Source organism: Dama dama, chromosome 23 (genome assembly GCF_033118175.1).
Source record: "Dama dama isolate Ldn47 chromosome 23, ASM3311817v1, whole genome shotgun sequence".
Classification (NCBI taxonomy): Eukaryota; Metazoa; Chordata; class Mammalia; order Artiodactyla; family Cervidae; genus Dama; species Dama dama.
Window position 1 is genome coordinate 76,148,929 of NC_083703.1, and position 22,485 is coordinate 76,171,413.

General features: G+C 50.0%; 1 protein-coding gene across 6 annotated transcripts in view; it reads right to left on the bottom strand.

Annotated features, from left to right (window-relative positions):
- The window catches only part of SULF2 (sulfatase 2), a 126,722-nt gene extending 113,725 nt beyond the window's left edge, over nt 1-12,997 (bottom strand). The window contains exon 1 of one of the 6 annotated variants that reach the window (XR_009690139.1): nt 12,450-12,805. The gene's annotated coding sequence lies outside the window, so the exon portion shown is untranslated. Of the gene's footprint in view, nt 1-11,804; nt 11,916-12,244; nt 12,384-12,449; nt 12,806-12,876 lie in introns of those variants that run through there. The other 5 variants (XM_061127440.1, XM_061127441.1, XM_061127436.1 and 2 more) reach the window with 5 other exon arrangements.
- Between the last annotated feature and the right edge of the window lie 9,488 nt (nt 12,998-22,485).

Genomic DNA, 22,485 nt, shown 5'->3' on the forward strand with positions numbered 1-22,485 from the left:
GGCTGAAAAGACCACACAGGATGCTAGGTGTAAAAGCACTTCAAAGCTGAAAAGAACTGATGCAGCGATGATGGAAAACAGTGTCGGGGTTCCTCAGAAAATTAAAACTAGAACTGCCACATGACCCAGCAATTCCACTTCTGGGTGTTAATCCTAAGGAAATGAAACCCCTCAAAAACCTATCTGTACACCCCATGTTCACTGAAGCATTACTTAACAACAGCCAAGATATGGAAACAATCAAAGAGTCCATTGATGGATGAGTGGACAAAGAAAATGTGGTATACATCTACAGTGGATTATTCGGCCATAAAAATCAAGAACTTCTGCCATTTGTGACAACACAGATGGACCTAAAGGGCATTATACTAAGTGAAATAAGTCAGAGAAAGACAAATACTGCATGATCTCACTTATAAGTGAAATCTAAAAAACCAAACCCATAACTGAACTCACAGATAGACAGCATGTTGGTGATTGCAAAACTGACGGATGAAGGATAAGTGAAATGGGTGAAGGGGGTCAAAGGCACAGACTTCCAGATATAAAATAAGTAAGTCTCGTGGATGTGAGTTACAGCGTGGTGACTATAATTAACAAACTATATTGTATGTTTGAAAGTTGCTAACAGTAGATCTGAAAAGCTCTTATCATAGGAAAAAAAAAAACTAAGTATGTGTGGGATGGATGTTAAAACTTACTGGGGTAATCATTTTGCAATGTGTACATATATCAAATCGTTATGTGTATATATCTAAAATGAACACAGTGTTACATGTCAATTATATCTCAACTCAAAAAAGCTAAAAAGTATCTACAAATATAAGCAATAATAATATCTGCCTTTTGAGGCAATGTCCCATGTGCCCACACACTGTTCCGGTATTTCACAGTAACTCTAGGAGGATGCTACTAGGATTACCTACGTTTTACAGAAGAGGTATCTGAGGCTCACAGAGGTTAAGTGACTTGCCCAGCTCCACCCAGCTTCGGCGTGGCCCAGCTGGGATCTGAACCAGGAAGTCTGGTTCTGGAGTCCATGCCCTTACCCACTATGACACATGGATTCTCAGCGAGTTCTTCTGTGCAATCACCTGTACCAGCTTCATCTCCTGCTCAGGTGGAAACCACCAATACCCAGATGAGCCCAAGAACTCATCACCCCATTCACAGCAGAGGCCAATCTGTGCCAACCACGTGGGTTTATCTCACTGGCTAGACGGACCGGGACATTTCAGGAATATGTCAATAGGAGGGTGAGGGGCAGAAAGGAGCCTGGGGACAACTCTGAGGCAGAAACTGCATGAGCCTTCCCTCTGGCCGTTCTTTGGTCCACAGGATCCAATTTTTTCAGGGGGTGGAACTTGCTGCCCTCTGGCAACAACCAGCATTAGTCTAAGCCAGTAGACTCATGAGGGTGAAATTGTCCCCCCAAGAGGTGTTTCTCAGGAATTTGTCAGTTTTCGGTTGTCATGTGACTGGGGGGTGCTTCCGGGGTCTAGCGGGGGTGCAGGGAAGGTGGATAATTCATAATGCTCCACACAGTGAAGAATCACCCCATTTCCAGCACGACTTTCTAACATCCCGCCAGACATCCACGGAGGTGAAATAGCTTTTTACACTGCCTGACCTTAGACATGAACTCCATTTCACATATAAACACCAAAGAAGTTTTTGTGCGGTTCTATCCTAAACCATGTCTTCCGGGAATATGATCACTAGGGAACTTGAGGGAAGACGGTAGTTTGCTTCACTCGGAAATTTTGGTAGGTTGTTCTCTATTTTGAAAAAGCATATTGCGTATGGCTATAGCATTTGTGGTCTTCGAGCTGTCAAAGCCAAACATCTGTATGTATCTCACTGCATTTGGAGCTGTCAGATCTACATGATTCTGCCCCAGTGTGAACACCTGCTTCATTACACCCTCTAAGGTACTTGTGCTAAGTGTTCATAGGCTCAATATATAGCTTAATTATAAATCAATTTCCTTTTTAGTTTTTCTTTAAATTACTGTCAGGATACTTTATTGATTATTAAAATATATGTGCAGATAGGTTATATAATCTATGAATTTACTTCAGGGAAACTGGGCAAAATACATCTGCTATAAGAAGAGGGTGTTTGGCCTGCTAATTTGGCGAACCACTGAGCTAAGTCAAACATAAAAAACCTATTTCCCTTGGTCAGTGTTTGGCTTAGAGGTGAGGTAAACCCAACCCTGGGCCAGTGAAGCATAAAGCTAAGTCTACTGGTATGAGGGTACCCTTGGAAGAATTTTGCTAAGTAAAAGAGATAGCAAGGAGTCCTGCTCTCTATTCCCATTTTGTATGGGGATGTGATCAATGCAAAGAAATAGAGGAAAACAGAAGAATTGGAAAGACTAGAGATCTCTTCAAGAAAATTAGAGGTACCAAGGGAACATTTCATGCAAAGATGGGCACAATAAAGGAAAGAAATGGTATGGCCCTAACAGAAGCAGAAGATGATAAGAAGAGGTGGCAAGAATACACAGAGAAACTATGCAAAAAAGATCTTCACAACCCAGATAATCACGATGGTGTGAACACTGGATTAGAGCCAGACATCCTGGAATGCAAAGTCAAATGAGCTTTAGGAAGCATCACTACGAACAAAGCTAGTGGAGGTGATGGAATTCCAGCTGAGCTATTTCAAATCCTAAAAGATGATGCTGTGAAAGGGCTGTACTCAATATGCGAGCAAATGTGGAAAACTCAGCAGTGGCCACAGGACTTGAAAAGGTCAGTTTTCATTCCAATCCTAAAGAAAGGCAATGCAAAGAATGCTCAAACTACCGCACAATTTCACTCATCTCACACACTACCAAAATAATGCCCCAAATTCTCCAAGCCAGGCTTCAACAGTACATGAATCATGAACTTCCAGATGTTCAAGCTGGTTTTAGAAAAGGCAGAGGAACCAGAGATCAAATTGCCAGCATCCACTGGATCACTGAAAAAGCAAGAGAGTTGCAAAAAAATATCTATTTCTGCTTTATTGACTACGCTAATGCCTTTGACTGTGTGGATCACAGCAAATTATGGAAAATTCTTAAAGAGATGGGAATACCAGACCACCTGACCTGCCTCCTGAGAAATCTGTATGCAGGTCAGGAAGCAACAGTTAGAACTGGACATGGAACAATAGACTGGTTGCAAATCGGGAAAGGAGTCCATCAAGGCTGCATATTGTCACCCTGCTTATTTAACTTATATGCAGAGTACATCATGAGAAAATGAGAAACGCTGGGCTGGATGAAGCACAAGCTGGAATCAAGATTGCCGGGAGGAATATCAATAACCTCAGATATGCAGATGACACCACCTTTTTGGCAGAAAGCAAAGAAGAACTAAAGAGCCTCTTGATGAAAGAGGAGAGTGAAAAAGTTGCCTTAAAACTAAACATTCACAAAACTAAGATCATGGCATCCAGTCCCATCACTTCATGGCAAATAGATAGGGGAAACAACGGAAACAGTAAGAGACTTTATTTTTTTGGGCTCCAAAATCACTGCAGATGGTGACTGCAGCCATGAAATCAAAAAACACTTGCTCCTTGGAAGAAAAGTTATGACCAACCTAGACAGCATATTAAAAAGCAGAGACATTACTTTGCCAACAAAGGTCCATCTAGTCAAAGCTATGGTTTTTCCAGTAGTCATGTATGGATATGAGAGTTGGACCATAAAGAAAGCTGAGTGCTGAAGAATTGATGCTTTTGAACTGTGGTGTTGGAGAAGGCTCTTGAGAGTCCCTTGGACTGCAAGGAGATCCAACCAGTCCATCCTAAAGGAGATCAGTCCTGGGTATTCATTGGAAGGACTAATGCTGAAGCTGAAACTCCAATACTTTGGCCACCTGATGTGAAGAAGTGACTCATTGGAAAAGACCCTGATGCTGGGAAAGATTGAGGGCAGGAGAAGGGGACAACAGAGGATGAGATGCTTGGATGGCATCACTGACTCGATGAACATGAGTATGAGCAAGCTCCGGGAGTTGGTGATGGACAGGGAGGCCTGGCGTGCTGCAGTCCATGGGGTTGTAAAGAGTCTGACATGACTGAGCAACTAAACTGATGTGGATGTGATGTCCAGAGTTGTGGCAGCCATCTAAGATCATGAAGCAACAAAGACCAAAGACATGCTGAGGACAGACAAACAGGCTAGGAATATCCTGGGTTCTTTTTTTTTTTTTTTTTTATTAGTTGGAGGCTAATTACTTTACAGTATTGTAGTGGTTTTTGTCATACATTGACATGAATCAGTCATGGATTTACATGTATTCCCCATCCCAATCCCCCCTCCCACCTCCCTCTCTACCCGATCCCTCTGGGTCTTCCCAGTGCACCAGGCCCATCCTGGGTTCTTGATGACACTATTTTACCAACAAATTGGCCTCTGGGCTCCCCTGCTTTGGACTCCTGTTATGTGAGATTTAAGTGTTTTCTATTGTATAAGACACCCTCAGCCAGGAATTCTGTTACTTGTAGTGAATACATCTTGATTCACACTCAGATGATTAGGACTCCAAACCACTAAGACTCTAGTAGGCTTTCCTGTTCTCTGAAATATTGAGGTGAGTGGCCTGCAATCAGAAGTCTGTGGATACTGCCTGTGTCCAGAACATGCCAGAAATGCTGCTTTTGGATGATCTAATTTTCACCAGAGCATGAACATCTCCTGGACTTATGTTTTTTAAGAAAACACTCCCCTTTTCTGGCTGCCAAGGTGGGTCAAGTCACCCACTGGGGCCCTGGTCTTGATTCAATAAGAAAGGCGATTGACAGCATTCTTCCCCTAACACATCTGGCTTCCACCTGGCCAAACACATCTTGGGTACCGCTCATAGTCCCTGGGGATGGCCCGCCCCATCAACTCACAGACACAAGCCCTGCTTCATAACGACTCTAGAGTTTGGGATAGAACTCATCCAAGTTTCAAGCGAGGCCCAGGTGTGCAAAGCAGTGGATCCAGGCCTTTTGCAAGGTGAAGCTACACATCAGAAGCCAGGGCCACTGGGCAACGTGTGTTTTGGAATCATATTAAGAGACCGTGGAAAATTCAAAACAGTGGCGGCTGCTGGTTAGAGAGAATTCCATGAAGTCTGGGTCTGGGCTGGAGGAGACACTCTGGAGACCAGGCTAACAGCTGTTCTACCAAGGAGGCATTGTGCTACCTGTTTAAGGGCCAGGATCCTTATGAACTTAAGCAGTTTCCCAAGGGCATCTGCTGCAGAGTGATGACTGTTTAGCTCTGTCTACTAATCACAGAGCAATGAGGAGATGGATAGGGGTGGGGGCAGTGGTTTCAGCCTGAGCCTTTGGGAGTTTCTCAGGACTGTCATAAAGAGGTGAGAGTGTGGGACGTGCTAAAAATATTCATCAAATAGATGCATGACAGGCATTGCAGTGGGGAGGGAAGAGGGCGGAAACCCCACAAGTGAACAAAACACATTCTCCCTAACCGATCATGTCCAGTCCCAAGGCTTAAAATAACATGGATGCACTGATGACTCTCTAATTTCAGTTGCCAGCCCCATACAGCTCCAGACTTGTGTATCAAGCACCCAGTGAGCTTTTGGCCACCCAGGACGAATGTTATCTCACACCCAACACCTCCACAATTAAATTCTGGATCATCCTCCCTCCTCCAAACCTTTTCTGCTCATCTTCTCTGCACCAATCACCCTACACCAAGCTGCCCAGTTATCTTTGACTCCTTGGCCCTAGAGATATTGGGGGTGCCTCATTCTTCGTTGTCCGGGTTGGGGGTGTCTTGCACATTGAAGGGTGTTTAACAGCATCCCTGGCCTCCACCCACTGGTTACCAGTAGCATCCCCTCCCTAGTTGTGACAATCAAAAACGTCTCCATGTTTTTGTGCTAAGTTGCTTTAGTCGTGTCTGACTCCTTGCGACCCGATGGATTGTAGCCCAAAGCAGGCTCCTCTGTCCATGAGGATTCTCCAAGCAAGAATACTGGAGTGGGTTGCCATGCCCTCCTCCAGAGGATCTTCCTGATCTGGGGATTAAACCCATGTCTCTTCAGTCTCTTGCATGGACAAGCAGGGTTCTCTACCACTAACGCCACCTGGGAAGCCCCCCCAAAACATGTTCAGACATTGCTAAATGTCCCCTGGGGGGCAAAGCTATCCTTGGTTGGAAATTACAGTGTTTCCCTCACTTTGAGCATTCAATCCATCAGAAGGTTCCACTGGTTCCACCTTCATGATACATCTCCAATTCACCCCTTTCACTCCATCTCCTCTGCTACCACCAAAATCCTGGCCAATATCAGCTCCCAAACTCATATCCCAGCTTCCTCTTACAAAGCATCCTTCTCATGGTAGCCACTGAGATCTTTCTAAAATACTGATCTTGTCACTCCCAGACTTAAAACTCTCCAATGGTTTTCCATTTCATTTGAATAAAAAATGAATTTCTCGCCCTGGCCCTCGTTTCTCACCACTGACCTCATTTCCCCACTCCCCCGCTTCTTACTCACTGCCCTTCACACCACTGAACTTCACCTCGTGTTTTAAACCGGTGTCTCAAATAGGCCACCCCTCTCCACCTCCAGGCCTTTGCACTGGCTGTTCCTTCTACCCAGGATGCTCTTCCCCCAGATCGTCCTTCAGTTGTTGACTCATCTCAAAAACTGTAGGTCACAGCTGAGAAGTCACATCCTCAGAGGCCTCCCTGACCACCTGCCAAAAGCTGTGCTCCCCGACCCCATCATTTTTGTCATATTACTATCTTGTTCCTGGAGGAAGACATGGCAACCCGCTCCAGCGTCCTTGCCTGGAGAACCCATGGACAGAGGAGCCTGGCGGGCTATGGTTCACGGGGTTGCAAAGAGCCCGACGAGAAATGAACACTTTCACTTTCACCTTGTTTCCACCAGAGAGGCCATCACCTTCTGAAAACGTCTCGGACTTGCTTGCTTGTGTATTATCTTCTCATCCTCTGGAATGCAAATCCCACGACAGCAGGGTTCTCTCTTGCCCATCCTAATGCCTAACACAGAGCCTGGCGCCCTGTAGCTGCTCAGTAAACACATGTGCACTGACAAATAAGAGGAATGCCCTCTTAACCTACACAGAACACCTTTATATGCCCGACCTCACTTGGGGCATTTCCTCTGCCTTCTGGCAGCCCCTGCAACAGACAGGAGAACAAGGTAAACACATGGGAGGGCCCTCCTTCCACCTCTCTGCCGACATGGAACACACACACACACACACACACACACACACAGCACTCTGGTTCCCTTCCGATAGCCAGAGCCTTCCCTGAGAGTTTGATTCAGCAGGATCTAGAATTTTGGGTTTTTTTTTTTTTTTTTTAACAAAAGCCTCCAGGTGACTTTCGTGGTAGAAGGTTGGGCAAACGCTGCCCCTGGCCACCAGAAAGCACAGAATTGAAGCCAGGTGGCCCACGTCAGACACCGAGGGAGAAAAGTTCGGCTTCTAATAGCTGTTGACCCCAGTGAGGGGCAGGGGAGGCTGCCCACCCAGCAGCTGTTTCCATGGTCCCCACTTCAACCGAACTGGAAGCAGGTCCATCCAGCCATGATCTCTCACATTCCTGTCCGCTCCCATCCCCATCACAGGCACTGGCTGTCACCTTACCAGCAACCAGCCTCCCTTTCCCCGATGTCCCCTGGGGCTTTGGAGTTTCAGTTGGTTTACCCCAACCCCTGACTTCTGTGTGGGGCCTGGGAGCCTGGCCTGAAGCCCATGGTCAGCAGCTCATTTCTGTGACCACTGATCAGCTTGAAGAGAGCATGTGACATCAAACAGTCCAATCAGATAGATGCCTGGGGCTTGGGTGGGCATTACCTTGTTCTTTTCTGGTGGGCTCAAAGCAGAGAGGATGAGGGGGACAGCTCTTGAACTCAACACCTTAGTCACGAGAACAGTCAGTGTTTCCCCAGGGCTTGCCTGTGTCAGATGTCCGGCTAAGCACTTGACACCGATGATCTCATTTTATCCTTTCCTACCAGCCAGGAGAGGGGTGCTATGATCATCGTCATTGGCTGGATGAAAACAGGAAGGCAGAGAAGGGCTAAGTAACGTGCCGTGGATCATACAGCCGGGCTGGTAGCCGGGCATGCTGGCTCTCCGGACCATGGTGCCAGAGCCTGCCTGCCCCTCGGAGCTGGAGGGAAAAACCAGCCCCGCGGAAGGGAGCACAGAGATGGAGAGGAACAGATTCTCAGGCCAGAACTTGAGCGGTGACTCAGCTGAGCCTGAAGCTGTTCCCTTAGCAATTTTCGGTCATGGAAGCCAGTAAGTCCCCTTCTCTCCCAACACTGATTTGTGATCCCTCCCCGCCTCGCCCCGCCCCCCCCCCCCCCCCCCCAGCTTTCTGTTGCTTACAAGAAGAAAGATCCTGGTTACTTTCCAGTCCTTCTAGGAAAATATCCCCTAACTGATAATCCACTTGTGATTTACACAAGCAGTTGCCCAGTGAACACCAGCTGATGCGAGGGACGATGGCTCTCCTTCTAGGAAAATATCCCCTAACTGATAATCCACTTGTGATTTACACAAGCAGTTGCCCAGTGAACACCAGCTGATGCGAGGGACGATGGCTCTGGCTTCCCACCCATTAACCGGCTGGGCTGGTAACCCTGACACCCACCTGCGGCCAGCCCAACACCACGTCCCCTTACGGCTCCGAGTGAGGCCTCGTTCCCTAGCAACCACCCCAATTAGGCAATCATGCCATTTATCAGGGTGCCAATTAATTATAATGATCTTAATGATCTTCCAATTAGCCAGCGCCTTGAATCCAGATCAGGGGCCCTGCAGATTTCTCACCAGGGCCCATCACGAGGAGGCCCATGGAACCTGAGTAAGGCCTCCCTCGCCTGGAGGTGAGTCCTGAGAGGCGGCTGCGCCTTCCACATCCACTGGTCTGACAGGGCCCAGGCCTGAAACAAAGGGCCCCGGACCCCCTTGGACCACACCTCCAGGGACAGGCTCATGCGACTCCATCACCAACCACAAGAGGGCCGCACCTCTAGGAGAATTTCACCCATTGTACCTTCAGGGGGCACAAACCCTCATCTCAGATTTCATGGCTCTTTTACGCCAGCCCCCGCGTGATGGTTCCCTCTGCATCCTGACTAGAGGAGAGAGAGAGAGAGAGAGAGAGAGAGAGTGTGTGTGTGTGTGTGTGTACTTGTAGGGAGGAGGGAACGTGGCCAGGCAGTCGTGTGTTTTCCTCAAGGCACCCCCAACCCTGAGATTAAAAATACACAGCCCAGGCTCCCCAACACGGGAGGTTTGAAGGGCTTCTGCCTTTCAAAGTCTGATTGTCTAATTATGTTCTCTTCTGCTGCACGAGGTGTTTCTACACTTGGAAAAGAGGCCAAGGTCAAGGACGGGGGAGGATATGGTGGGTCAGAGTGGACCCTGGTGCCCCAGGGTCTCGCCATTCCTGGCTTGATGACTGACTGGCTGTTGGAAAGTCACAATTCTCTCAGTGACTTAGTTACCTCCTCTTTAACTCGATGACAATCAGAAGACCTGCCTCCTGGGAGTTTTGGGTGAATTAAATGTTATTATGCACAAGGATTTAGAAGCTACTTAAGTGTTAACTGTCATCTCAAGTCTAGACTCAGCTCTCTCTTAACCATGAGCTGGTCAGAAATGCTGATGGTCTTCTGCAGGGCAAGGCTTTCAGTCTCTTTCTGAGGGGAGGAAGTGTAAGAACAGATTGGATGGAGTTGGGTGTGATTCTCCATCTGGCTAACTCCAGAGACCAGACTCTGGCCCCTTGAGGCAGGTCCAAACAGATAAATCAAACAAATCTGGGGAAAGGAAGAGGGAAATGTTATTCCCAAATCCAAAGGATCTTCAAGTGTCCGGGTGTGCGAGTGCACATCAGCTAGGTCCTCAGGATGGCAGCTGAAGGGAAGAATTGGGCAGGGGACACACACATGCCTGTGCACACACGCACACACACACACACACAGCCACAGGGTCCTTCTCCAGGCTGAGGCTTTCTACAATCAACTCATCATTCAACCTTCAAGTATGAAAACTTAACATGTAATTAAGGTTTCAGAAAATGCCATAAACTCAAATTAAAGAAACCCAATAAATATACACAAAGCCCCAAGCCACACTGCCTCTCAGCCACTGTAGCCATGCCAACATCATGCATTTATGTCCATAAACTTGGCCCAAGGAAGGAAGATCCTTCACATGCAAATATCCAACAGCCATCAGCCAAGCCCGCTGTCTCTCCTCGAGCTGCTAATGAGGACACTAAATTACACACCTGGACAGACTGTTGTGATGAGCTCTAGCTTCCACACGTGGACAAGCAAACCTGGGAGAACCTCTCTCACCAGGTAAGTGATCTTTAGTCTCCTCCCCACCCTCTTTCTATACAGAATGAATGGTTGCAATTTAATTAAAACCCTCCAGTGGCTCTGTAATGGGGAGTGGAGATGCAGCAAGAAATCCCCTTTTCTATTAAACTACAAGAAGAGAGCAGCTCTTCCTGCTCCGGGGAGAGGCATGGGGCGTCCTCCAGGGAAAGCCCATCCTCCCTGCTTCTCTGGCCCCCAGAGAACCCGCTTGAGAGCATCCTCCCTTCTCTGCCGCAAAGACAGTGAGGGCAGCCCTGTGGGAAAGAATCAGTGGACAGATGGAGGGGTGTGCGGGCGGGCGCCCCAACATGCACAGATGTGCAAATATCCAGATTCAAACGTAAGCTGAATGTAATGACTTGGTTAATTAAATATTGACTTTTAACTCAAAAAGTGATTAAAACAAGCTGCAGGAAAGGCTGCCCAGAGAGGAGAGGGGGAAGGGAATATTCAGAACTCTCAGGAAGGTGGAGGAGGAGAAAGGGGGTTGCCAAAATGGGCTTGTCCTACTGTGTGCAGGCAGAGTGGTTTTCAGTCTCTAGACAAGAAGTTGCAGACAGAGGTCATTGGGCAAAATCAGGATTTGCGTGTGTCTCCTTGCCGTTTCCCCCTTAGACTGCATCTCTTTCCCCAGCTGCCCTCCAAGTGAACTAAGAGCTTCCACTGCTCAGAAACCAGGTTTTCTGTTCATCGCTTCTCTCTGGAACATAACGGTGGTGCCAGGCACCAGGAGGTGCTTCACAAACGCTTGTAGAACGAATGAATGAACTACTATAAAGAATGTTTAAAAAAAAAAAAAAGTACACTCAGAAATCGCTGCAGCTTCACTGTCATACTTCCGAAATCCTCTGGCGCCCGGGGCCTCTGTCTACAAGGAGATGAGAACTGGTTCTGACCCAGCCTGGGAGGAAGTTTGTCTTTATAATCCTATTTGCCCTTTCGGTATCTGCAAGTTCCCACTCTGAAGATCCGGTCCACCGCTTTTCCATGTCTTGCCCGGACAAGCCCCACGTGGTCTGGCTACTAGCCGCTCCGCTGGGTCTAAACTCAAAAGGGTCAAGGAAGCCATCCCCCTGCGGCCGGCGAGTCCAGGAGCGCGGCCCCCGAGGCCTCCACGGCTCCGCGAGGCGTGTCGGCGGGTCAGGGGCGCGGTGGGAAGTCCTTGCCCGCTCGCCCAGCCAGCCAGCGGGGTCAAACCGGTCATCCTCCCGCGGCCCGCCGGCGCCACCCCGTTGCCCGCCGGGTCCCACCTCCGCGCTCCGCGTTGGGGCCGGGGCCGGGGCCCGTTGGTCGGGACCGGCCCCGGGCTCACCTGGGCGGCGCTCGCGGCCGCACTGGCTCCGGGGCCGGCGAGGGCCGCCGGGAACCCCCGCCTTGCCCACCTGGCCCCCGCGCCCCACTCACCAGAGCGCACGGCCCCAGCGGCCTCACCCGGCTAGGGGCGCCGCCGCCTCTGCCGCAGCCCGGCCGGGCAGCGGGGAGCAGGGGACTCCGCGCCGCCGCTGCTGCCGCCGCCGCCGCATCTCCGGCGAGTGCCGCCTCTCCTCCTCCCCTCCTCCGCCTCCTCCCGCCTCTCCGCCCTCGGGCTCCGCCGCCGCCGCCCCTCGGCCCCCGCCCCGGCGCGCCGCCCTCGCCAAAGTCCGGGTCCGCGCCCCACCCGGGCCGCTCTCGCATCGCCCTAGTCCGGCCCCGCCGCGCCACCCGAGCCAGCCCCCGGGCACCGCTCGGCCCGGCCCCCCGCCTGCACCCCCAGCCTCCGCGCGGGGCGAGGAGCAGCGGGCCGGCCGCCGCGGGGACCCCGCCGCGGCGCCCTCCCGGCGCCCCACCGCGCGCGAGCGCTTTACCTCCGGCTGGAAGGACAGGCGGCCCGGCTGGCCCAGGCTCTGCTGCGCCGAAGTCCAGCCCTGGCCCCGAAGTCCGGCCCCGGACGGGGCAGTGGCGGAGAGCGGGGGTCGGAGCGGCACTCCGCTTCCCGATGCCTCGGGACCCCGCTGGCCGCGCTCCCGGCGCCGAGCGCGCACCCTCGCCGGGACACAGACGCACACTCACCCGGCACACACTCGCTCCCGCTCGCCCTCGGTGGAGAGTTGAAACAGCTGTGGGCTTCGCCCGGGAGGTGGAAATGAGGGAGGGACGCGGGCCCGAGGCGTGCTTGCGCGGGGGTGTGTGTGTTAACACACACGCGCGCGAGGGGGGCATCCCTAATAAATCAAATATCGCAATAAAGTCAGGAGGGCCATCGATCAGGTCCACTTGGCTGGAAACGAAGAGAAAGAATCCTTGCCTCCTTTCCGCTTTCTTTTTCTCCTCCCTTGGAGCTCGTAGAAGCCAGGTGTTGCGCGGGGCTTGCGACAGCCCCGGCCGGGCGCTCCTCTCGTAATGATACGTTAATAAATGTTTTCTTTTATCTGCTTTCACAAGGGCTCGCCCTGGTCTGCAAACACCCGACCGCCTTCTCTGAAAGCCCGGCGCTCACCTCTAACCACACACGTTAGTCTTCGGAGATGCGAGCTCCAGCCGGGGTCGGCGGCTAGATCGCAGGGTGAACTGCCCACGCGCCCCGGAGCTCCTCGAGACGTTAACTTGAGCTCACGTGAAAATAGCTGCCAGTTGCCCAGAAATGGTCCGGGAATAGGAAAGAAAGGAGGAGAAAGTGGCTTCCTCCGAAAGCGGAGGAATTCGACTCAAGGTGGTGCTGTCTACCGCGCTTTCCCCGGTCCCCAGCCTTGCAGAAGAGGACAGGGATGACAGGGGTGGGCAAAGAGCCGCCGGAGAAGCAACTAGTAGCTGTAGAAAGCACAGCTGAGTTGCTAAGAGAAAAAAAGACTCAACTGTAGATCAGTATACTTGCCGGTAGTAGCAGCATTCTTACAAGGGAAGTATTATTAGACCCATATTGCAGATGTGCAGACCGAGTCACAGAGGGTTAAGTAACAGGCCCAAGGTCACACAGGTGTAAATAGTGGACTCAGGATTTGAACCCAAGACATTTGGCTCCAGAGTTATGTTTTTAAATCCCAGACCATTGTTAGTTTCCGACACAGTGTCTGCTTTCTCTGCTGCAGTTTTTCATGCTACCTGGCGTTTAGTGACTATACATATTTAGTGACTAAACATACAGAAAGTCCATGAGGATGTACCTATACAAAAAAATTCTTCATTGTTTATCTGAAATTCGAATTGAGCATCCCGACCCGATTGGGGCTGTAGACTCCTCTCACCATAATCCCCCTTAGCCACCCCTAGATCAACTGACCGTCCAAGTAAATCAGAAAAACCTGGAGCTCTGCTTTCCAAATCAGATTCTGGGGCTCACCTTTTGGGACCACTGAAGTTGCTGATCTTCTGCCCTCTTTTTGCCTTGGATCAAAATGTGAGGCTTACCTCTTCACTATCACTGACGAAAAATAGTGGGGACGCCCCACCCTTTTGGCCTCATCTTTGCAAAAGGGACACTTTTGCTGCAGAGTGCCTCTTGCCATGATGTCTGGGAGAAGCATAAAGCCGGCTATGTATGTAGTTCAGTGTTTTCTGTTAGTTGCATTGAAAAAAAGAAAAGAAACAAGTGAAATTAATTTTAATAATATGGTTTTTTAACTTAGTATATCCAAAATAGTATCAATTCAACATGTAATCAATATGCAAATTATTAATGAGATATCTTACACTTTTGTCTTATTAAGTCTGTGGAATCTGGTGTGTGTTTTACACTTAACAGCAGCTCTCAATTCGGACCAGCCCCGTGGGGCTAGGGGATCCCACACTGGACAGAGCAGTTCTATGGCTCATGCCCGAGTGTTTACAGCAGGTTATCTCATCTAATCCTCTTCATCTTTCAAGAAAACTGATGCCCAGAAAGGTCAAGGGTCACAAGATTGATAAACGGGATTCTGACCCACTTGAGGTGGTGCCTGACTCTGGGACACGTTTTCGCTGTGGCAGCAGTTTTCTCTCCGGGACCTCAGAGCCCCGTGGGGGTGTCTTGGGTGCGAGGGGTGGAGGAGGGAGGTGAGATCTGCCTTTTGCCTGCTTTTTGGGTTGGGTTCTGGGGAGCATTTCAGAGGTCAAGGGGAATCCCATCCCCCAAAAGTTTAAAACCACATTGCCTTCCTTGAGGCCTCACGTTTACGAACATGGTTCTCCCTTCCCTAAATGGGCTGTCCCACAGTCTTCTCCTGCATCCTTGTCTGCTCATCAGGGAACCCCAGCGGTGGAGGGGCAGCTCACAATTGCCTACGTGGGGCTGTAGGCCAGGCTGAGATGGTGTCATTTGATTATCTGGTTTGGATAGTTCTTCTTTCAGCTGTTGCTGTTCAAAGACCAAGCATGGTGATGTCAGTGGCTCTCCTCTTTTCCTTTTTGAGGAAGAAGGGGATGGATCTTGTGTGTGAGTGCTTTTCTGTGTGTGCATACACATACCTCTGTGTGTGTGCGTGTGCAAGCACGCGTGTGTCTCCTGCAGGCAGATGCTGTGGATCCAGCTTCAGGTCAGGACTTAACTCGCCAGCTCAGACACTCACGGGGCCCGAGGGTCTGCAAAGTGCCCTCTGGCCACGTTTTTTTCCCCGTAATTCTCAGCAAACCCATGGTCGTCTGGGTCCGAGGCCTTGGCCTAAGTTTCCCAGGTTCCCTGCAGGCAGGTGGGGACTCCTGGCCCCTTTCAGGAGCGCAGGTTCCTCCTGGGAAACATGAGGGGCCTCAGGGGCTCAGATGCCCCCTGGCCTGGAAAGTCGCTCAGCCACGACTGGGTGGGGACCTGGGTGGGGGCTCAGGATAATTCCCAGAACCTCCCCCCTCCTGATTCTGTGGCCTCTCCTGCCTCCAATCCCACCATCCGGGACAGCCTTTCTCCTCTGTGTCCCTCCTCACCCTGACGTCATCTCTCCCTGTGATCGCCCTGGTCCTGGCTGGATAATCGGGCTTTTCAGGCTCCTCACGCCACTCCCCACTCCCCACCTCCTCGTTGGTTTAACCTCGAGGGGACCTTTCTCTCGACACCCACAAGCCTCCTTTCTTCCTCTGGCGGCTTCTTTGGCAGCCCTCTCTGCAGAATGCCCATCTTGTTCTATCTACCTGGCTTGGCCAGAATGCCCTTCCATTTCCTTGCACTCCTATGTAACAATTAAATAATAATAAAAAAAATCATTCCTGCTGTGTGTTTATCTCCATCAAGAGGCTGAAACTCAGTCTGATTGTCCGAGCACTGCTGGCTGCATTTGGATTGGAGTAGATGGGATTTTATGAGGGCTGTAAAAGTCAGGCTTTTAACATGTCTCAAACAAATTGGCCTGTGAAGGAGAAGAGTAGAAATAGGACTACAGAGGGGAGGCCTGGGAATGTGAGTGAGCCTCAGAAGTGGAGCACAGGTGGCTTCAATAACCCACAGGAGTTTGGTGTAACCTTATTGCTACAAAGCTGAAGAGGCTGCAGAGTCACCCCCAGGGGGCTGGGAATGGAACGTCTCAGCTCCTCAGCAGGGACCGTTTTGCACCGGTTTTAAAATACAAATCCCAGCACTATCCATAACATTGTGAATTTGCGGTTGATTCTGCTGAGTCTTCACTGAGACCCAAGCTGTCTTGTCTGTAGAACTGCCATTGCATTAGAGGAACACTGTTTACATTTCTTGAGATATTGTGATAATGAAAAACAGCACCATAAACCCCCATTAAGTCTAAAGAACATTAATTGTATTTCACGCTGCCTCCCTGGGCTGGCACGCTGACATAGACATGCTTTACTTCAGCAAAACAGGGCTCATCTTTGCAGCGCGGTACCCATTTCCCTCCTTAATTACGCATAATTGTATAGTCTAATTTATTCTAACGCCTGACGCCCAAAAGTGCACATTCATGAATCAAGGGTTAGATTGGGAGGTAGGAGAATTATAAACGGGTATAATTGCAGTCTCCTGGGGGCTGCTTATGAGTGATCTCAAAGAGCAACGATGTTTATTCGGAATTTTTGCTAACGAAAGACAGTCAGGCTGCCTCCAGTTAAGAATGTGGATAACAGTGACGGTTTGTCTCGTGGCCTAACAATACACCGATAGTTCTCTCTTGAATAAGAGTGCAAGAAAGATTAAATATGTGAATTTCATGTAATTTGTGATGGGCTGAAACAGACACACAAGCATCATTAGTCCTTGTGTAACTGAGAATTAGCGTGGGTACTGCTGCCCCCTCCCTGGGTACCACAGCTGCAGATCTCCGAGGGCAAGGCAGAGCTTGTGGGTCTCTGGTGGGCGATCTTCTTTATAGAGAAAAGCAGGGTCCATTGGCCCATAAGTGCAATTCAATTTAGCCTCGCTCTGTGACAGCACTCCTCATTTTACAGTTGCCTCCAGAAAAATCACTTTGGAACTTTGACTGTAATGAATCAATTAATTTATCAGTTATGATTAATGTTGGAGGTTGGTTTAGGAAAAGTGGAATAATGACTCAGCACTGCCCCAGGGCTAAAGTTCTAACTGTTCTGGACTCTGTCCCCACTGGCTCGTGACTCCTTAGCTGGTCACCTCGGGTCTCAGTCTCCTCATTTTGAAGAATTGAGGATAATATTGAGGACATCTCAGGATTTCATGCGGTCTAAGTGAGACTAATGAAGATAAGGTAACTGCACATACGGTCCTGGCTGGGATTGTTCACTGAATCAGAATCAGAAACGTGCTCCCGTGGGCCTCTAGAGAGACTCCTCCATCTTCTGCAAAACCTAATGGTGGACATCCAAGGCAATTGCTTTGATGCCAGGGCAAACCAGATCATGCCACTCCGAGGCTTACAATCCCTTCTGCTTAGGTGAAAATCCAAATTCCTGAGCACAAGATCTACATGGTCCTTATCCTGGCCGCCCCCCCACATCTTTCTCTGTTCTCGTAATTCTCTTATCATGAACTTTTCAAACCCAAAATGGAAAGAATAGCACAGTGAATTTGCTATACCTGAAATCAACAGTTGTTAATATTTTGTTCTGATATGTTGCTGAACCACTTGAAAGGAAGCTGAGGACCTCAAGAAAAACTATGACCAAACTAGACAGCATATTAAAAAGCAGAGACATTACTTTGCCAACAAAGGTCCGTCTAGTCAAAGCCATGGTTTTTCCAGCAGTCATGTAGGGATGTGAGAGTTAGACCATAAAGAAAGCTGAGCACTGAAGAATTGATTCTTTTGAACTGTGATGTTGGAGAAGACTCTTGAGAGTCCCTTGGACTGCAAGGAGATCAAACCAGTAAATCCTAAAGGAAATCAGTCCTGAATATTTATTGGAAGGACTGATACTGAAGGTCCAATATTTTGGCTACCTGATGTGAAGAACTGACTCATTGGAAAAGTCCCTGATGCTGGGAAAGATTGAAGGCAGGAGGAGTAGGGGATGACAGAGGATGAGATGGTTGGATGGCGTCACTGACTCGAAGGACATGAGTTGGAGCAAGCTCCTGGGAGTTGGTGATGGACAGGGAGGCCTGGCATGCTGCAAAATGGGGTTGCAAAGAGTCAGACACGACTGAGCGACCGAATTGAACTGAACTGAACTGAGGACCTCGTGGCCCATCACCGCTCAGGACCTGAGTGGGCACGTCCTAAGGATATACTCGTCTCTCAGATGACCTCCCCTCATCGTCACACCTAAGAGAAAGGACAGTAATTCCATAATCACTCCCCCACTTACTTGCTCACATTAAGAACCCCAAGCATTTAAGTCTTTGCATGCCTCAGGATCTTTGTACTTACTGGGCCTTCTTCATGGAATACTCTTTCCCTAGATTTTGCTCTATGAATTCCTTGTCATCATTTGATCTCAGCTCAAATGTCACCTGCCTGAGAGTTCTCTCCTGTTTTACCTAAAGGTGTTCCCTGATCTCCCTCACACTGTGTCTTCCCTCCTCATTGTATTGTCTTCCTAGTACATGTTCCGGTATGAAGTTCTGTATTTGTTTTGTGTCTGTGACCATGGCCTACTCCCCCTCCCCATCTCCAACCCACAGTAGCTTCAGAAGAGCAGGGTCTGTGTCCAGAGGAGCGTGAAACCAGGCACCTAGGCTCTTACTCCGTAGACTCCCCCTTCCACCAACTCCCTTCAAATAGACAGACTGTTATGAATTCTACCTTATCACTGGCTTGTACATTTTTAGAAAAGGATAGTCAGTGCTGGATGTCTGATATGCAGGGGCACATAGGTAAATACATGTTTTTCAGCTAAGGTTGTAATAACACATGAGTTAGGAAATCAGGAAAAGATATGAGTAATTAAAAAAAAACACTTTCTGGAGATATAATTCAGAACCATAAAATTCATTCATTTTGAGTGTACCACTGAATGGTTTTTAAATTTCCAGGTTTGTGCAACTGTTACCATAATCCAGTTCTAGAACTTTCTCATCACCTCTCATAACAAGATCCCTCATGGGCAGGGGTCATTTTAAAGCTCTCCAGGTGATTCTAACCCGCGGCTGGGCAGACAGCCCTGCTCGGGGTGGGGGTGGGGGGCTTGGGAAACAGAGGAGAGAGCCATAAAGTGGCCCAGAGGGTGCTGAGGTTCCTGGTTGACAATGAAATAAATGAATCTACTTTTAATTTGAGTGCAAATGAATAGGTGTACGTGTAACTGAGTCCCTTCGCTGGACACCTGGGACTAACACAACATTTTGCGTCGGCTATACTCCAAAATAAAATAAAAATTAAAAAAGAATGTAAATGAGCCCCCACAGAAGTTTTGGTTGTGGGAGGGTGAGGTGGGTGGTGAGAGGGATGGAGATCAGGCTGCTGAGATGGCTTGGCCGAAGCCCAGAGCTTGGTCTAGAAAGGTCCATCTGGGCTGCAGATAGTGCTGGCGGTGGGGTGGGTGGTGGGGGACATTCCACAGTTCCTTCTGGAGGGAGAGGCCTGTGTCCACTCCCCAGTCCACGCATCCTACCTGCCCTGTCAGTTTGGAAGGGAGGGTGGCAGCTGGGAACTGGGGTGGGTATGGGAAGCAGGCCCACGGAGGGGTCACTGTTGCCAGAGTGGCGAAGCACCATCCCCAAGGATGCACAGCGGTGTGAAAACAGCAGAGAGGAACGGCCCGGGGCCCTGCTCTTTCCATCTTGGGACAGCTCCCTGAGCCTGGGAGAACTGTGCAGAGCGGCTGGGCCAGAGCTCTGTCTTGTTCAGAGTCCGGGGACCCCCAAAGTGTCCCCTTACCTTCCTCCCAGCAGGGCCTTGTGCCCTGGCTCTGCCCGAGAGGTGCCCCCTGGCTGTCACAGTGCCGTCCCCTGGCCCTGAGGTTTATTGCCATCCTGAGCTCGCTCTCGGCGACTCACCTCTTTGTGCCGATATCCGGTCGGTCGTCTGAGTCTCTGGCAGGCACTCGTGCCCATCCAGGCTGGGCTGCTGACCAAGACTGCAGGCAGAGGCCGCAGTCCAGAGCTTCGTTCATCCTCTGTCCCCTTCACCTTGGAGAGAGCGACCCAGGAGCACTGCATCTGCCATTTCGAGAACACTTACTGCATGTGTCTGGGCTGGGCTGCAAACAATAGATCCACTCGGCTAGCTAAAGCAAGAAAGGGATTTGTTAACAGACATCAAGTGTTTCCAAATCCTTGCGTAGTTTGGGCGGAGTGTCGGAACTCTGGCTCCCAGCTAGGCAGCAGGACAAGACTTGGTGGGGTTGGGGGGTGGGGGCTGCTCTGGTAACGCTCCAAGGCTGCTGTGTCTGTCCTGATGAAACTGGGCCCAGACACGGAGGTCTGACCGCTGCTGAGCCCCTGAAAGGGCCCACAGCCTTGCCAGAGTATTTTCTGTAGACGCTCAAATCCCTTGGGCACAGTGGCCACCACACAAAGCTGCCTTCTGAAATTTTGTCTCCCGCTGATGTATCTGATTGGTGGGAACTGGGCTGTGTGACTGTATCCCAGCTGCAAAGAGGTGCAGGAGCTGTAGTTTCTAGAATTAGCCTGGGAAGACAGGATCCTTGTGTGTGTACGTGGCACACTCAGTCGCTCAGTTGTGTCTGTCTCTTTGAGACCTCATAGACAGCAGCCCACCAGGCTCCTCTGTCCATGGGATTATCCTGGCAAGAATACTGGAGTGGATTGCCATTTCTTCCTCTAAGGGATCTTCCTGGCCCGGGGATCAACCGCATCTCCTGTAGCTTTTGCATTGGCAGGCGGATTGTTTACCACTGAGCCACCTGCGAAGCCCATTCCTTTGTGGGATATTAGGAAAAAGGAGAGAGGAGGAATTGAGTGGCCATAAAAGACAAATACCTGCTCCCCCTGTAGCATGCCAGCAGGTGGGCTGAGCACTCAATGTCTCTCATTTAATCATCCTCCAAGTCCGGGAACCAAGGATCTGAGAAGAGAAGTGACTTCTCCAAGGTCCCAGGGAGTTCAGACTCCAGAATTTTCACCAAACTTTCAAAGATGGGATTAGATGGGGAATGACACAGAGTTCTCCAGACCCCAGCCATCTGGATGCCCTAATTCTGCCCTGGGGTCTCAACCAACAGACGAACCAACTTCATGTGGCTAATGACGTCACAGGAGTGGCTCGGCACCTTTGCTTACTGAGCCTTCTGATTGAAGCAGGAAATCACTTACATTTCATCCATTCATGAACAGCCAGATCATGGATGCCGAGGTCAGGAGACTTGGGCTCTGATTCTGATTTCCTGTTGCATGACTTTGAGCCTCTGTTTGTTCATCTGTTAAATGGGCACCCAAATCTCTTACCCGCCCCCAGCACCCCCCCCCCCCCCCCCCCCCGCTTCACTCCCTTCATGCCTATCATTCAAATGTTCAAATGGGATTGTGAGCTGAAATAAAAGGGTAAACTCTATGCAGGACAGTTCTCCTCTTTGATCTTGCTCCCATCAGGAAGCTGTGGATAAGGAATCAGTGTGGCCTGGGTACAGCAGCATTCACTTGGACTCATAAGGAATCATAAGCTGATACTGCCTGTTTAGACAGGAGCACTGAGGGCTTGGTTCTTTGTCTCAAACAGGGACCATGCACCTGTGAGCCATTAACTGACAATATTGGGGCCTGAAGTCCACAGGCTGTCTGCCTCAGCCTGGATGTTGAGAGGGAAGCCAGGTGAGCTGTTTTGGGGGAGGCGATATGGCCAACCTGGTGGGGCGGGACTGGCCCTGTGCCTTAGAGCTGCTGTGAAAGGAAGGTGTTTTGATCAGGGTTGTCCCAGCACACAGCCGCCTTGCGTGGCTTTGGTGAGATGCTCATTTATTCATTCATTTAACAAATCTGTTTAAAGTTGCTACACTCAGTAACTAAGTCTCAAACCACAGGACCCCAAAGATCACTTTCATGACTCCAGATCCCAGAGGCTTAGAGTCCAGTAGGTGAAAAAGACACCACACTAGGTTTGAGAGAGAGTTTGTGGCAGGACATTTTAGTTCTTTCCTGCATCTGCTTCTTTTTTTCCCTTGCCAGTGGAAACTTGTTTTTTTTTTTTTTTGGGGGGGGGTGGCAATCAATACACCCCACTCAAGGGGTGGCTGAGGGTTGTAAGCTTGGGCTTCTCAAAGGGTAGTTCCTGGACCCACAACATCAGTATCAGCAGGAAACTTGTTAGAAATGCAGATTCTTGGGCTCCATCCCGGATGCACTGAATCTGAAGCTCTGGAGGCGGGGCCGGCAGTCTGATATAACATCCACCTGCCAGACCCTGGGCTGCCCCGGTGGCTCAGGGCTTCCCCGATGGTTCAGAGAGTAAAGAATCCACCTGCAAAGCAGGAGACACAGGAGACATGGGTTTGATCCCTGGGCCCTGGAAGAGGAAAAGGCCAACCCATTTCAGTATTCTTGCTTGGAAAATCCCATGGATGGAGGAGCCTGTCGGGCTACAGTCCACTGAGTCACAAAGAGTCGGACACGACTGAGCAACTTAGCAAAAGCAACCCCACACCCCAAGTACCAATTATGTGCGTGGCACATCGTCAGTTCTAGCCCGTGAGATGTAAGGAGGTATCTGCTGGGGGCTTTGAGGAGATACTTTTCTTCCTGCTAAGAAGGTGAGAATCTCAGAAGGTGGAGATCCGGCCTCATGCCCGCTTTCTCTGTTCCGGAGGCGGTGGTGTGTCTACAGAT